The sequence below is a fragment of the Saimiri boliviensis genome, chromosome 10, assembly GCF_048565385.1.
Source record: "Saimiri boliviensis isolate mSaiBol1 chromosome 10, mSaiBol1.pri, whole genome shotgun sequence".
Taxonomy (NCBI): Eukaryota; Metazoa; Chordata; class Mammalia; order Primates; family Cebidae; genus Saimiri; species Saimiri boliviensis.
In genome coordinates, this window is record NC_133458.1 from 73,468,810 (window position 1) to 73,484,334 (window position 15,525).

The following is a 15,525-nucleotide window of genomic DNA, read 5'->3' on the forward strand; positions in this document are numbered from 1 at the left end:
TGAAAAAATAAGACTCAGAGAAGCTGAGGGATTTATCCAAACACAACTTCACAACAGCAAAGAACTGAGTCATAATCTGTGTAAACCCAGAGCCCATGTCCCGTAGCACCTAGCCTGTGTAGTGGAAGACAGGTTCCCCTACTTGATGTGTTATCTAGTCTGGTTAGTTGTGCTGCATATCTCCTGCTTGTCCCTCCAGAGTGCCACTCTTCCCCACCTCTCTTTCTGTCCTGGCTCCCTTGCCCTCCTCTTTCAGAGAGAGTGACCAAAAAAAGACATTTCATGGAGATACAAAAGGTGGGATGGAATAGTCTCAGGACATTTACCCCCATGGCTTCCTGACCTCAAAGCTTTTCTCCTGAAGGCCACAGCTTCTGTGGACTGACCCTTTGCACACATCCTTTTCTTCACATTCCAGAACTGCTCCCTATCTAGCTACTCTATCACAATGCTACTTGCTCTCTCACTGTAGGATCTGTTAAAACAAAAAGTGAGGCTGGGTGCAGTGGTTCACGCCTGTAAATCCAGCACTTTGGGATTTATGTATATATTCATTTTGTAGAACTGCAGATCCCATGGAACTGGGAACTCTTTATTCTTCCAACAAAATATTTATTTAGCCACAAATAGAAGACCAGTGATTCAGCCTACATACACACACACACACACACACACACACACACACACATACACGAAACAAAAAAGCACTGGTAAGGCTGGGGGCAGGGTGGGGGGAAAAATCTAAAAAATTAAAAATTTACTGAGAAGGACCACTAATTAGAATCTGAATAATTACTGCTTTAAAGCAGTTAAGAATAGAGCACAACGAACCCAGAGAAGAACTAGATACAATTCAGAGTGGAGCTAACAGAGCAGATGGTATCTGAGCCAAGACTGATAGAATAACATTAATAAGGGCATTCACTGCCGATTATTATCTCCTAACTGCAATGCATTTCATAGAAGTTATTTATACTTTTCACATCAACCATGGAAAACAATTATTATTATTCTTTTTTGGAGTTAAGGAAGTGGTGTAAGAAGATAAATTTCCAGTCATGGAAAATAATAATTATTCTTCCCTTTTGAAGTTAAGGAAGTGGCGTAAGAAGACAAATTAACATACCAATACCAAACAGCTCACATTCAGTGACTCAGGAGTGTCCATGTTTCCCCAAGAGAGGTCTGTCTGCTCAGCAGGCAGACCCAGTAGAGAGAACCCTTCCAAGAAGTGGCAGTGAGACATGAAAGGTCTCAGTGTGTCTCTGAGAACAGCAGAAACCAGTATGTAAACCAAGTAGAAAAAGCCAGTGAAAAGGCAGGGATTTCCTCTTAAGAGAGCAAGAAGAATAAACAGAGCAGGACTGAGGGAAGCCATGGGAAATGGGCAGAATACCATGCTTCGAACAGGAAAGAGGGAAGGAATGCTGGTGGTCTAGGTAAGTGTAGAAGCAGAGGAAAGGGAAGCGGAGGAAAAAAAAGGATGTATTAGTCAGGGTTCTCCAGAGGAACAGAACCAATAGGATACACGTATATGTAAAAGGGAGTTTATTGGAGAGAACTGGCTCACATGATCACAAGGCAAAGGCCCGCTGTAGGCTGTCTGCAAGCTAGGGAAAGAGAGAAGCTGGTAGTGGTTCAGACCAAGTCCAAAAGCCTCAAAACCAGGGAAGCCCACAGTGCAGCCTTCAGTCTGAGCCAGAGGGCCTGAGAGCCCCAGGGAAGCCGCTGGTAAAAGTCTCAGAGTCCAAAGGTGGAAGAACCTGTAGTCTGATGTCCAAGGGCAGGAGGAATGGAAGCAAGTGTCCTACACAGGAAGAAGAAATAGAGAGAGCCAGAAGCCTCAGCTAGCAAGGTTATCACACCTTCCTCTGCCTGCTTTATTCTAGCTGCTCTGGCAGCTGATGGGCTGGTGCCCACCCACCTTGATGGTGGGTCTTTCTTCCCAGTCCACCAACTCACAGGTCAGTCTCCTCTGGCAACACCCTTACAAACATACTCAGGAACAATACTCTAGGCAGTTCTCAGTCCAATCAAGTTGACACCTAATGTTAACCATCATTCAAGATTTATAAGCTAAGCATGTCAGTGATGCTAAATAAGTGCTGGGGAATAAAAAAACAACAGAGAGGAGAAAAGGAATGCAGAGGAGGGTTTACAAGGTTAAAAAGAATTCATACTTATAGGCCCCTCTTTTCCATGAAAAAACAGGAGGCTCATCTTCTGCAGGTACTGAAGGGTTTGGGATGTTCTGAGGGTGAGCTTGAAAATAACAGACATATGTCAGAGTTAATGATGGGAAAAAGAAAAGATGAGTGAGCATCATCGTGGTCCAGCAAAGGAGGAAAACCCAACTATGAATGTGAACCGGTGCCAAGGGCAGAGCCTCCAACAACATGGGGCACTCCGAGAGGTGGAATCAAGACCTGGAGAGGATGGATCCAGGCTCTGTGTTTGGCACAGTGTGTGTATAAGAAGGATAAGAGGGCTCGGAAGCACAGGTGCAGTGAGTGTGCCTCCGCAGGGACACGCTTTTGGTATGTTCTGTTATTACTCAAAAATATGCAGTGCCCCTCCCTGGGGGAGGATTGTACTATATCTAGTCCATTGATATCTGTGTAGCCAGGTGACTTGCTATTGCCAATGAAACGTGAGCAGAACTGACAGGTGTCACTTGTGAGCAGAAATTTTAAGAACCATGATGTAACTCAACAATACGTCTTTTTCCTCTGCCAGTATTCCAGGTAGGAGCAACTCCACCAACCAAGGGCCCAGAATGCGAATTCTGTAGAGAAGGGTCACAGCCTACCCATGATCAATATGTAGCTGAAGTGAGCAAACTTTTCTGGTCTTAAGTGTCTGAGACTTGGGAGTCATTTGTAACCACAAAATAACCCAATCCAAACTGTCTAACAGAGCTTGAGTATTTCAAGTTGAAAGGGAAACAAGTAAAACCAGAAGTGACCTAATTTGTTGAAAGCGTAACAGGGGTTGATGATTAGAGGCATGGTTGCAGGCTAAAGAAGTATGGGAGTGAAAGGGACAGATGAAATGGACATTTTCATGAGCAATGAATGTAGAATTTTACAGTGTTAAGTAAAACAGTGAATTTAAGATTATCTAGCCCAGGTCCCTGAACACAATGTGTATTAAATCGACAAAAGCCTTCCTCACACAGGATTCCCATAAGCATTTCCAGGTTGTGCCCTGTCTAGCCGTCATAGATACTGTTTATAGATTCTGAACTAGGAATCAGGAGCCCTGGAGTAACAAGCCCCAAGAAAATCACAGTAAAATTGTGAGTCCAGAAGCTTGACAAACATCCACTTTCATCATCTTCCAAATGCATCTCTTACCTCCCTCTTCCTAGTTCATTACATCACAGGCATATTGATCTCTTTGCTGTTCTTGAACACAACAAGCAGAGGTGAACAGGGTTTTTAGCAGCTGAAAGTTAGACTTCTTGTAGCTGGAGACCAGACTAATCCCTTTTTCTTCGTGTGGAGGTTATGATTAGGATTGTCAGAGGAAAAAGGGTTTAATTGTTTCATTAAACTAACAATATGTTTTGAGCATCTCTTGTGTTCTGGGGCATGGAACTTATTACATTCATGGTGCAGAGGAACAGGGGAAGTCAACAAGACACATAAATTACATATATAAATGAAGATAAGTGCTATGGAGAAAAACAGAGTAGAGGAGAAAATATCATGATGGGGTCTGGACATTGCATTATGTAATATCATCCTATATACTCTGCTATAGTCCAAGTAGTCTTCTATTATTCTCATTGAATAAAATGGTACGAACATCTCTCTGGGATGAAACAAAAACATTCTGCATTGCTATAGTGAAAGGTCCTCAGAAGAGAACTATCTAGTCATTCCTGAGGCTTGTTAGATATGACCAACCCATCCACTGCATCTCAGTCATAACTATTCTAAATAGCACCCACAAAAGGGGGGAAAGGCTTGCTGGAATCCAGCCATCAGTACATTGTTGCAGCAGCTGAAGACTCATTTCACTTTTACCCTAACTTGGCCATCATGACAGCACCCATCCCAATACTCCAAAGCTAGGTTCATAACCCCATAATGGGGACTAGTGTTTCCTAGGAGGTACCAAAGGGTTTCAGTGACAGCAGATACAAATGATGCTCACTGCTATATCTGCAGTGCAGAAAGCTGACAGCAAAAGTGATTAGATATCAAGGCTGCCTCTATGGCCTGGATGCCTCCTTTAAGAAACGGGCACCTGGTGTAGGCTATATGCAGACTGTCCAGATCACTTGTGGCAGACTTTAAAATAACAATGATAGTTACTGTTTATTGAGGGCATTTTGGGTCACCTTTTCAAGGTGATTTATTTTTGTCTACTGCTAAGTAACTGTCTGGCTGAGAAGCCGAACTCACAGTGTACGGCAGGGTTAGCCCCACTCTCAGGAAATCCTTCAGAACAGGCATGTCTCAGCCATCAGGCTCCAGTATAGACAGAAAAACACATCTCCCCACTGCATCTGGCTGTGATACAGAACATCTGGTGACAGGACAAAGGTGAGGAGGACTGAGAGGAAATTATCAGAGCAAGCAAATGACAGTCTGAAATTCAGAATAATAACACATACATAATGTGTAGAGGAGTTGGTGTAGTAGTTGAATGGTGGCCCCTAAAAATATATACATAGGTCCCAGAACCTGTGAATGTGACTTCATTTGGAAAAAAGCATTTTTGCAGATGTAATTAAGTGAAGAACTTTAGGATGAGACCACCCTGGATTATCCAGGTAGGCCTTAAATCCAAGGACAAGTGTTCTTAAAGAGAGACACGCAGAAGGGAAACAGAGGAGGCCACATGAAGGCAGAGATTGCAGTCATGGAGTCACAGGTCGAGAAACATTTGGAGCCAGCAGAAGATGGAAAAGGCAAGGAAGGGATCTTCCCTAGAGGTGTCTTAGGAAGTGTGGTTCTGCTGACACCCTGATGAGGGACTCCTGGTCTCCAGAACTTCAAGAAAATAAATTTCTGTTGTTTTAAGCTACTCGGTTTGTGGTTATTTATTACAGCAGTCCCAGGAAACTAATACACTTAATGACTCTCTTTAGCTTGACCCTACCTTTGATGCCTACCACCAAGACAAGAAGCCCAGGCAGCAGCACTATTGCCAATCCGAAATGCCTCTGCAATTGTCATAGCCTCCATTTCAGATGTGCTCCCTGCCATATTTAAACTAGGGGATCTCTTGCACCTCCATCTGCCAAACAACCACCCAGGCTGGAGCAAAATACATAATCATTAAAGAGATTCTTTAAATCTTTCTAAAGAGATTCTTCATGGACTATTCAGCCAATTAGCCTCCAACCTTCCATTCTAATGGATGCCCGCACTTTGCAAGACACCATTTAAAACTGTCCATGCAATTACCAGATGCCCTTCTGAAACATCCCTCCAGACACCTTGGCTCTTTTACCAGCTCAGACTCCATGGAAATGGGCTACAGTGAATCAGTAAATTGCTGTTTTTCTCTTACAGAATAGCCATTTCCCTGAAAGTTATAATTTCCTCCTCTACCTTTTTCTCAGGTCTCTGCTGCTCTTGACACAGTTCAGAGCCAAGCACAATGCCTGGCACCCAATAAATGCTGGCCAAGTTAATAACTAGAGGCCAAGTAGCTTAGGAACACCCAGGAGAATAACCTAGAACCCACAAAACATCAGGGGGTACTCTAAACACTTTCCCACTGGCACTGCTACTACTGGCCTCCTAATACATTTCACCACTCTCTTTAGCTTGACCCTATTTTTGATGCCTGTCACCTAGTGATGGTTGAAGCCTATTCTGGCCTCCCCACAATGAGCACATGGAGCTTGCTTCGGGCAAACTTCCTGTCAAGGAGAGAGGATTTTACCAGGTGAACAAGCAAAACTTCAAGCTAGCTTCTACCTTCTGGCTAGCATTCTGTCTCCTGTCTCTTTTCCGTTTTGGCCTCCCTGGTTCCATGCATTGGGTTCACACACCCAGAACTCTTGTCTCTTCGTGTTTAGATCAGCTTCTCCACTTAATGTTATGCTCATAAGCTCTCATGCTGTGTTTTGGGAGTGCAATAGTAAGAAATATGTACTTGGTCTTTGTCTTTGGTTTCTAACACAGAGCTTTTAAAAAATAATAATTTTTAAGAGACAGGGTCTCACCAGTGGCATGATCATAGTTCACTGCAGCCTTGAACTCCTGGCCCAAGTGATCCTCCCACTACTCCAAGTATCCTGAGTAGCTGGAATGACAGATGCTTGCTACCATGCTGACTTCTGACAGAGTTCTAAAACCCTTGGGATTTCCTGAGTGCCAGGGGTGATAGGAGCATTTGTGTTGTTCACAGCAAGTTCCTTTCAACCATATCTGAGTTTATGTTAACAACATGACTCTTGGAGGATAAGGGCTGGTTGTCCTAGGAACCAACGAAGTGATTAGAGGGTTGGAAATTTCTGCGGCACCTCTCAACCTCCTGGGAGGGGACAAGGGCTGGAGATTGAGTTAATCAACAATGGCCAATGATTTAATCAATCATGCCTATGTAATGAAACCTTCATAAAACGCCTAAATGATGACTCAGAATGCTTCTGGATTGGTGAACACAGCCAGGGGCTTGGAGGGTGGTGCACCCTGAGAGGGTGTGGAAGCTCTGTGTACCCCCATACCTTACACTATGCATCTTTTCCATTTGCCTGTTCCTGAGTAATAGCCTTTAAAATAAATTGGTAATAGTAGGTAAAGTGACTTCCTGAGTTCTGTGAGCTGTTCCAGCAAATTATCAAATATGAAGAGGGAGTTCTGGGATTCCTCAACTTGTAACCAATCAGTCAGAAGTATGGGGAGCCTGGGACTTAGGATTCATTTTTGATGTGAGGGCAGTCTTGTGGGACTGAGCCCTTAACCTGTGGGGTTCATGCTTACTCCAGGTAGACGATTAGAACTGAACTGAATTCTTGAACACCAAGATGGAGTCTAGAGAGTTCAGGGAGAGAGGATCTGGGCTATGGTATCATACAGATCAAACATGGGAAGCCCAGCTACATTTCCTTTAAGCTGTAGGACCTTGAGCAAGTCCCCTCAGATTCTCAATTTCTTCACTTGCCAAGTGGAAAAAGATAAAAACTATGCAGGCTTGTTGGGAGGTTTAGGCATAATGTGAAGATTAGCAAACTGGTAGTGTAGTTGGAACACAATAAACTTTCAAAATGTATCAGTTCTTGTTATCATTAGACTATATTCAAATTTGGCCTCCAAATTCATAGCATTGAATACAGAAAGTTCTTGCAGAACCTTGGGTAGCCTCACTCACCCTTTCAGACCTGAAGAGGTGAACAGAATACTCCCAACTATTCCCAGATGTTTCTACAATTCTGTCTTACTGAACTGGGGATAGAAATAACAAAAACCATTAGAAATACTAGTTTGAAAAAATTAACTTTCTTAGCATTTAATTTTATCTCGTGCAAATGTAACTTTCTAGTTTTACACAATATCAATAGATGTAACTCAAAATGCCTGCAAGACTACATCAGTCACACAACGTTGTGATGTACTAAATATCACTGAATTGGACAGTTTAAAATGGTGAGTTTTACCTCAATTTTAAAAATGTGTTTAAATGTGGTTGATACAGGAGTTAAGAAGAAATTACTTGAGCAAATAGTGAAGATACAAAAGTCCTTGGTAAGGTTTTCTTTTTAATGAAAAGCAGCCCGAAATTATTTTCCTTTCTAACAAAGAGCAGCCTGTAAAATCAAGCTGCAGACAATGCTGGCAGCTGTGCCAATCATGTTCAAGATGGTGGCTCCATCTTCCCTTCTCTTTGTCAGCCAAGTGTACAGTAAGGAACAGACAAGATGGTGCCACCAATAGGAAAGTTCATTTGCATAATAAGATTAGGGTAGATGGGTCAGCCAGTCTGCCCTTGATGCCCCTCCCCCCATACGTCATACCTGATCAAATCAATCTGTGAGCCCTATGTAAATTAGACACCACCTCCTTAAGCCTGACTATAAAATCCGGCCCATCTGCCACAGACCAGCCTTTTCCTCTCATAAGTCCCGTCTCTCTCACTAGAAAGAGAGCTGTCTTTCTTTCTTTTCCTTTTGCCTGTTAAACCTCCACTCCTAGTGTGTCCATGTCCTAAATTTTCTTGGCATGAGATGACGAACCCTGGGTATTTACCCCACACAACATAGCTGCTGCACAGTGACTGATGTTGTCTCCAACATTGGAATGTTGCCCTTGGGCTCATTTTAAAATCAGTTTCTTGAAATTCTGATTCTCCAGGTCAAGGTAGAGTATGGTCATCCGTGCCCTGTAAAAATTCCCTTTTCAGATGAGCCAGAGTTGAGAACCACTGATTCACGATTTAAAATATTTCAAAATTGGGCAAAGGATATAGAGTAGAAATTGCACTTTTAAAAAAAGCTGTTGTTATCTGGCTAAGATGGTTGGATTCTGGGGCATTCTTTTCTCTATTATTTGAGTTTTGATAAAATTTGGGTTTTCTTGTTGTTATTTTGTGGGGGGTTTTTTTGAGACAGGGTCTCACTCCCATTTCCCAGGCTTGAGTGCAGTGGTGTGATCCTGGCTCACAGCAGCCTCAACCTCCTAGGCTCAGGTAATTAATTCTCTCACCTCAGCCTGCCAAGTAGCTGGGACTATAGCAACACACCACCAAGCGTGGGTATTTAATTTTTTCTTTTTCTTTTTTTAAAATTTTTAGTAGAGATGGGGTTTTGACATGTTGCTCAGGCTAGGCTCATTAATCTGGGGAGGATTACTCATGGGCTCAAGCAATCCATCCACCTCAGCTTCCCAAAGTGCTGGGATTATAGCATGAGCCACTGTGCCCAGTCTATGATAAAGTTTGAGCAATGCATTTAATTGTGTAAATTATACTTTTCTGTGGGTTTTTATTCATTTTATTTTTAGGAAAAGGTGTCTATTTATTGGCAGGTGCAAGCTTGGGAGCTGTGAGGTGGGAAAACAGAACATGGCCCCTATAACACCCCCTGGATTCTTCTCATCCAGGAGACAATGAGACTAGCTGGGGCAACATAGCAAGGCCCCATCTCTATTATTTTAAACCTCCTCCATGCAAAAGGGTCCCAACATCAAAAGCAATTTCAGGCCGGGCGCGGTGGCTCAAGCCTGTAATCCCAGCACTTTGGGAGGCCGAGGCGGGTGGATCACGAGGTCGAGAGATCGAGACCATCCTGGTCAACATGGTGAAACACCGTCTCTACTAAAAATACAAAAAACTAGCTGGGCGTGGTGGTGCATGCCTGTAATCCCAGCTACTCAGGAGGCTGAGGCAGGAGAATTGCCTGAGCCCAGGAGGCGGAGGTTGCGGTGAGCCGAGATCGCGCCATTGCACTCCAGCCTGGGTAACAAGAGCGAAACTCCGTCTCAAAAAAAAAAAAAAAAAAAAAAAAAAAAAGCAATTTCAACAAAAGCAAGATTTGATAAACGGGACCTAATTAAACTAAAGATCTTCTGCACAGCAGAAGAAACTATCAACAGAGTAAACAGACAAGCTACAGAATGGGAAAAAATATCTGCAAACTACACATCCAACAAAGGTCTAATATCCAGAAATTATAAGGAGCTCAAACAAATCAATGAGCAAAAAACAGTCCCATTAAGAAATAGGTAAATAACATGAACAGATACTTTTCAAAAGAAAAATTCATGTGGCCAATAAGCGTATGAAAAATGCTCAACATCATTAATCATTAGAGAAATGCAAATCAAAACTACAATGAGGTATCATCTCATACCAGTCACAATGGCTACTATTATTACTATCATCATTATTATTTCAGACAGAGTCTCACTCTGTCACCAAGACTAGAGTGTAGTAGTGCTCCCTTGGCTCACTGCAACCTCCACCTCCCGGGTTCAAGCAGTTCTCATCCCTCAGCCTCCTAAGTAGCTGGGACTACAGGTTTGCGCCACCACACCCGGCTAATTTTTGTATTTTTAGTAGAGACAGGGTTTTTACCATGTTGGCCAGGCTGGTCTCGACCTCCTGACCACAAGTGATCTGCCCATCTTTGCCTTCCAAAGTATGAGCCACCATGCCCAGCTGCAATGGCTATTACTAAAATGCTAAAAAACAACAGATGCTGGTGTGGCTACACAGAAAAAGGAATGCTTACACATTGTTGGTGAGAAGGTAAATAAGTTCAGACACTATGGAAAACAGTTTGGTGATTTCTAAAAGAACTTAAGTCAGAATTACCATCTGACCCAGCAATGTCATTATTGGGTGTATACTCAAAGGGACATAAATCATTCTACCATAAAGACATATGCACACCTATGTTCATGGCAGCACTATTCACAATAGCAAAGACATGGAATCAACCTAAATGTCCATCAACTGTATAAAGAAAATATGGTACATATATACCATGGAATACTATGCAGCCATAAAAATGAGATACTACTTTGTAACAACAGTGATCAACATAGATGCAGCTGGAGGCCATCATCCTAAGCAAACTAACAGAGACAGGAACAGAAAACCAAATGCCCCATGTTCTCACTTATAAGTGGAAGTTAAATATTCAGTACATATGGATACAAAAAGGGGAACAACAGACACTGGGGCCTACTCAAGGGTGGAGTGTGGGAGGAGGGTCAGCATTGAAAAACTACCTATCAAGTCCTATGCTCATTACCTGGGTGATGAAATAATTTGTACACCAACCACCCCTCCATTGCAACATGCAATTTACCTATTTAACAAACCTGCATGTGTGTGCCCTCAAACCTGAAATAAAAGTTTAAAAAATAAAATAAAATAGTTGTGAAACTCTTTAAAAAAAGAGGGGGGGTCCCCAAGCACAGCTCAGCATCCCTTTGTGTCCAATGGGAGTGAGCAGTGGGGATATGAACTTTCCAGGAAGACTGAGGCTCTTCAGTGAAGCAGAGTGCTGTGAGACCCGGAGGAGAGAGGCTACAGAGGAACAGCCAGGGTGTAGCAGACAACGCTTCAATATTCAGCTGCTTCCAGATTTCCCTCTGACCTCCTCTCATCAAACCACCCACCATCCACCCCTCTTCCCCCTCATCCATCTTCCTCCTCACCTCCAAGTCTGCTTGTTTGGCATATGAATGAATACCAGGCAGTACCTCATTTCTGAAAGAGCTTGCTGCTTCCAGGAAGATTTCACCTAAGGCAAAATCTTACTAGTTTTGCAAGCAAGAACAAACAACCCCGTTAAAAAGTGGGCGAAGAACATAAACAGACACTTCCATAAAAGACATTCATGCAGCCAAGAAGCATGTGAAAAAATGTTCAACAACACGAATCATCAGAGAAATGCAAATCAAAACCACAATAAGATAATATCTCACACCGGTCAGAAGAGGTGGGGGAAAAGGAGAATCGAGTGGCAGAAAGAAAGGGAAGTATTAAAGCTACATCTGTGAGCCAGACAGAAAAAAATTACTCTGAATTTTAATAAAAGAAAAAAATCTTCTTAATAGTTCCTTATTTCAGAGGGTAAGAGAAGGAACCTCATCTCTGGCTATTAGGAGTTTGCCCAATTTGCTATTATATAAGAGAAGATGCTTCTGGATTTGTTTATATTTCTTTTAGGGATATAATCACTACTTGTTATTATCCTCCTCTACATTTCATTTCACCCTCCTCCTTTGATTGTAAACCCTGATTTTTCAGATCAACTCAAACACCACCTGGCCAAGTTGTTACCACATAAATATCTGTTGAATTACTAAGTAATGAGTTGAAGTGGAAAATGTGAGAAACATAGAATGTTCTCCTTTTACCATAGAAGATTAGATGAAGCTTTTCTTATGGTTCCCAGGAAAATGCATTCTTTCTTTCTGAAGCTTCCACCTCTCTCACAGCTGATGTTTCAGCTTATAAGATTAGAAACTGAGTTGAGGTATGAGTCTCCTACCAGGCTGTGAGCTCCTACTGGCCCCTTCAAGCCATGTTAACAATGCCAAGTTAGGAGGCTAGAATACTGAGGTCTAGTCCCAGTTGCATATAGTATGTTACTATACTGTATATTCAGGCTTCACCTGAATGCCTCTTTTGGAAGTTAATAAAAGACCACAGGGAATTTTTAATTATTTTAATTGAGCTTTTTAGAATGTGGAATTTATTCCATTCCAGTTTTGAAGACTCTAATGTCAGTATCCCCATCTTCCCCAACACCAATGACCTATTTCCACTCTGTCACTCATACATTACCAAAGTTTATTATGCAGAATTAACATGACCTAGTCACAAGGTCCACGGTCAGAGAACAGATATGATGGAGAGTATTATTTAAAATGAGAGCTTTTACATAAAAATAATAAAATCAGTATGTAGTTATGAATAAGAGTATCTTTATTAATGTCAAAAAAATTGAGCAGACTCACATGACAATTGTGTATTTAGTTCCCCATTGAAAAACAATGAGTGATAATTTTTTTCCCCTTTTTTTTTTTTTTTTTTTTTGAGACAGGGTCTTGCTCTGTTACCCAGGATGGAGTGCAGTGACACAATCTCAGCTTTCTGCAGCCTTGACCTCCCAGGCTCAGGTGATCATCCCACCTCAGCTTTCCCAGTAACTGGGACTACAGGCCTGTGCCACCATGCCCAGCTAATTTTTTGAAAAGATGGGGTTTCCCCATGTTGTCCAGGCTGGTTTCAAACTGCTGGGTTCAAGCAATCTTTCTTCTTCAGCCTTTCAAAGAGCCAGGATTCCAGGTATGAGCCACCACACCATGTGGATAATTTATTTTTAATTTAATGAATTTATTTAAAATTTAGTAAAGATTTTGAAACTCATTTTGTTTTCTTCAGCATAAGAAGTATCTACATATATCTTAAAATACAATTCTTTGTGGGGAACACTCCCGTGTGAGACCCCTAAAAGGCGTGAGTCTCACTATACGGTGAGTTTGATCCCAAACACAGTTTCCTACTGGAGGCAGTCAAGCTATCCGGAAATATAGGAACTGAAAGATGAATGATCAGTTTCTAATATCAACCACAATATCGTTTTGGGCCTAAAATTATGCGTTGCTGCTAGACCGAGTAACCCCCTACCAGCAACGGTTCCTGCTTTTAACCTTTTTATGACTTTAAGAATAAGTTTTAACCTTTACTTACCTAACTGCCTTGTACCCTAGATAATGGTTTAACTGTCGATATTTGCAAAGCAAAATGCCACCATAAGGGATGGCTTTGATTCCTGACTCAGATTCCTGAATGGGGAAGTTGAGTTAAGCTGAGTCAGGAGTAGACAAAGGAGAATCTGACTGAAAGATATTCTGATGAGCAAAACCAAAAAACCTTTTCACATCTCAGTTCTAAAACAAGGTCAAACCAGAGATACCTGCAGCCAGGAGGAATAATGTTTGGATATAAACAAGCTTTGTGAATAATGTTTGGATATAAACAAGCTTTGTGAATAATGTTTGGAAACAAACTTTGTGATTGTAGAAAATTTTGTTACTTTTTACAACCATTGATTGCATATCTGACTTCTCTATTGTATAGGCCATGTGAGGCATACATTTGCATTCCTCTTACTATGACGTAAACCAGAGCCAAGAAAGTGTATTTATTCCTGGCCTTTGAAAAATAAAATTTGCTGTTTAGGCACAGCCTATCAGCCCTCCAGATGCCTCGCTTTCTCTCTCTCTGTCTTTATTAATTTTCCAGGCGCACTCCCTCTTCCAGGTATTGGGACCCTCTTGCAGGTCGAGAGACCCCCGGGCAGACGTGCCTACCCGTCCCGGACGGTCCACGACAATTCTTCACATATATTCATTATGTATCTGATAGGTAAAGAAGGCAAGGCCATTTATAGAGAAATCCTCTAAGAACACAAATGGTTCTGTAGGTGACAAGGGCCATGGGAGATTTTTAGGTGGAGTGGAATTATGAGATTGATTTTTTGAAAAGCTAACTTTGACAGCTGTAGGGAGAACCAGCTGGAGTTGGGAGCCCAGCAGCCAGAGGTCAGTTAGGAAGCAGAGGGGAATGTCAGCTGCACTGGGATGTAGAGATGCCTCTGTGAGACCAACGGAGATGAGGATAAGGGAGAGAAAAAATCCAAAGTGTTCTTAGGGGATGGTCTAAAGGAGAAATCATGACAAGAAATAAGAAATATTAGAGAAGAAGGTGTTGAAATAGGGACAATTGGAGGGTAGAAAAGGGGTTGAAATGAGGGACAAGTAATATGAATTTAGTTTCATATCTACTAAGGCAGAAGTGCCTGAGCTACATCCAGTAGGTAGTTGGATGTCACAGCCTAAAACTAAGGAGATCTGAGTTAGAGGTTTAGAAGATAATAAATATAGTATCTATAACAACAGTTTCAGAATCAAATAGACGATGAGTTGAATCAAAGCTCTGTCATGGGATTAGGAAAGATTTGCAGCCTTACTGAACATATATTTCCTCATTTTAAAATGAAGACAGTGATTCTCAGAAGAGTATTTGGTATGGATTGGGAGAGACAGGCAGGGCAGCAGTTAGCAAAGTGCCTGGAACAAGTACTACAGTAATTGCTCAGTAATGTTAGATGCCGTTACTTTTACATAGGTTATTGAGTCATGAATAGAGTTAGAATTTAAGCCAGGATGGAAGCTAATGACCCTGAAGTATGTGAGATGAAGAATCAAAGACAGGGCCTTGGGTTTTCCAACCCAGGAGGGGCAGGCAGAGCTGGAGCAGGCAAAAGAGACTAAGAACACATAGAGATGGGGGGAAGGAGAATCAGGATTGGGTGGTAATCTGGAAGCCAGTGAAAGAGTTCCAACAAGTAAGAGGACAGTCAGAATCATAGTAAGTAGATAAGCAGCAGAAAATTAACCATTAGATCTGTCAGTGAGGATGTCTTTGTTGACCCGAACAAACATTAATTTAAAGAAAGATAGGGTAGAGGCAGTGTACAGGGACAGTATTCAGCTTTCCTATCAGTCTGAAAGCTTAATTATTTAAAATAGCCGTATAATTCTAAAAGAGTGAATATAATCTAGCTAAAACCCAGTAAGGGACTGATTATTAATATTAACACAGCTGAAGTGGATTTCTTTAGGAACCTTCCCCTCAGTGTGTGACCATGCTAGTATTTCTCCCATCTTAAAAAAAGTAAAAAAAAAAAAAAAACAAAAACAAAAAAACCACACAATAACAACAACAACAACAAATCTCTTGACTTTATAACTCTACAGCTCAACTTCTTTCTCCATTCTACTTCTGCTCCATTTGTCTCTTTACCTTCACAGCAAAACTTGTCCAATGCTTGGTCTATATTCCCCATTTCCATTTTTTTTGCATTCTCTCTTACACCTACTCCAAAATGGTTTCTCCCTGGCATTCCACCAAACTCTTGTCAGAGTCACCAGGGACCTCCACACTGCAAAATACAATGGTCAATTCTCAGTCTTCATCTTAGACGCACGATTAGCAACATTTGATACAGCTAATCACCCTTTTTCTTTAAATATTTGATTC